This window comes from Diaphorina citri, unplaced genomic scaffold, assembly GCF_000475195.1.
Source record: "Diaphorina citri unplaced genomic scaffold, Diaci psyllid genome assembly version 1.1 scaffold2693, whole genome shotgun sequence".
NCBI lineage: Eukaryota > Metazoa > Arthropoda > Insecta > Hemiptera > Psyllidae > Diaphorina > Diaphorina citri.
In genome coordinates this window covers 28,217-30,520 of record NW_007380110.1, presented here as the reverse complement: position 1 = coordinate 30,520, position 2,304 = coordinate 28,217, and positions in this window count along the sequence as shown.

The following is a 2,304-nucleotide window of genomic DNA, read 5'->3' as shown; positions in this document are numbered from 1 at the left end:
TGCAAAACTCTGTTCTAAAGATCATTCATAGGAAACCAAGGCTTTTCTCTACTGACAGGCTCTACAAGGAATCTAAAGTTCTAAATATACACGGTCTCTTTACCAAAAATATGTGTTCACTAGTTCACAAGAATGATCTACTTTCCTACCACATTCATCCCTACCCAACTAGACAATTAAACGTAATTCTGCCTAAATTAAATAGGAAAAAAAGTGAAAAATCGATCTCTTTTATGGGAATTAAAATGTATAACCTCCTTCCACCAGACATAAAACATGAAAGTGACAGAAAAGTCCAACTAGACAATTAAACGTAATTCTGCCTAAATTAAATAGGAAAAAAAGTGAAAAATCGATCTCTTTTATGGGAATTAAAATGTATAATCTCCTTCCACCAGACATAAAACATGAAAGTGACAGAAAAGTTTTCAAACTGAAACTGAAGAGGTGGCTCTTAGAAAACTCAATAACCTTCTGATGTAGGTATTACCCATATATATTATTATTTCATATCTATATCTATGTACAATGTTCATAGTTATCTAAGCTTCATCAGAAGTATAATACCTACAGCACAGCTCTATTGAAACCATGTATTACCTATTTATTCTTAGCCTCTAGGTCGTCTAACTTAACCGATAAATTATAACATACCTACCTGAAGTTTTACCTAGCTGAAAATATGTTATGTAACATTTTTACTTTGAATTGTACCTACCTATTGCTCTATGTTTCCCTCTCACCTACCTACTTGTACCCACCACTACATACCTGTTCATATGAAGTGTAATTTTTATTTTATTTTTAACTACCTACCTTATCATGGGCTCATAGCTCTTAATTAATCACAACGCACTTGCCACGAATCAAGGAGTCCGGGTTCAAACCCCAGACTTCTTAGTGTGGCATTTCAGTGCAGACAAATGAAAAAAAAAAAAAAATGTATTTATTTTAGGGTTTTATCTTTAAGTACCTATGTATTTATACTGTTTATTATGTAATTGTAAACCTTTAAAAAATAAATAAAAATAAAGCACAAATATATTAATAATAATATAAATGCGCATAGCGACCGGTGCCAGCATGGTAGGTAAACATTGGATTTTAGGATTATTGAGATATTGGGAAAATGGAAAATCCTAATACAATGCTGCAGTGAGTACCAAAGTTGTGACATAATAACACTGCAACACAAAGAAACTGCATTTACATTTACATACTTGGGAGTTTAAAAAAGCCCAAGGGATCCCCTGGGCTCCCTTTATAAGGCCCTGAAAGGTACCTACCTATAAAATCTCTGCTTTTGCGTCTCACATATTTCAAGTAGGTAGGGTGCAATGTTGTCAGTGCCATCAAGAGTCAAGAGTGTTTTCATGTAACAATGTATCTCAAAATGTGTGTCACACGTACCTATCGTACCTATAGTTGCTTTTTTTTATTTTTGTTATAATATTTTACACACTCGTAGGTAGGTATGCACCTTTGTTGCTAGTTTACTTGCAAACGCTATACCTAAGAATAACATATTTCATGTAGGTAGGTAGGTATCTACCAATATCTTGAAGATACAATACAGGACGGGTTTAGTCATTCTTTTCATTACGGAACGAAAGGATTTGTAGCACCAGAAGGGAGTAAAAATCAAGGAAACCAACGTGGGGATTTAGCTAATAAAAAAGCATAATAGGTATTTACCCTCTTGTTTCTTGTAGTTATAAGGATATAAGGGAAAGGATCACAAGAGACCCGTACCTTGCATATTGCATATTCAATAAAGTTTCACGGCGACCATAAGATTTGGCACCACAAGGGATAAAAGGAGAATAGGTAGGTAATTTAAAATACAAAAAGTCCTTCTTTTAAGTTATAGAGAAAAGGGCAAAAAAAAAAAAGATCTCACAGAAAAAGTCTCCCTTAAGGGCCCCTTAAGATTTTTCCTGATCTCTAGTCTACTTATCTTAAGAGTACCAGGTTTCTCATGGCAGGAGATAAAAAATACTCAAATCTCGGCGCAAACTTTGACGTGAGAGAGAGAGAGAGAGGGGAGAGAGAGGGAAAGAAAGTGCATAACAGAGCGAGTGAGAGATATGGGAATTCCTTTTCATCGGGATAGCATCATGGTTTTCAACAAAAGGAAGGAGTTCATAGGTATAAAGAAAAAAAAAGAGAAGAAGAGAAAGAGGAAGACTACAAAGAAATAGGATACGTAGAAAGAGGAGGAGACATAAAAGAAGAAGAAATAGCTAGGTGACGAAGAACACGAAGATAATAGGAAAGAAGAAGGAGAAGAAGAAGAAGAAGAAG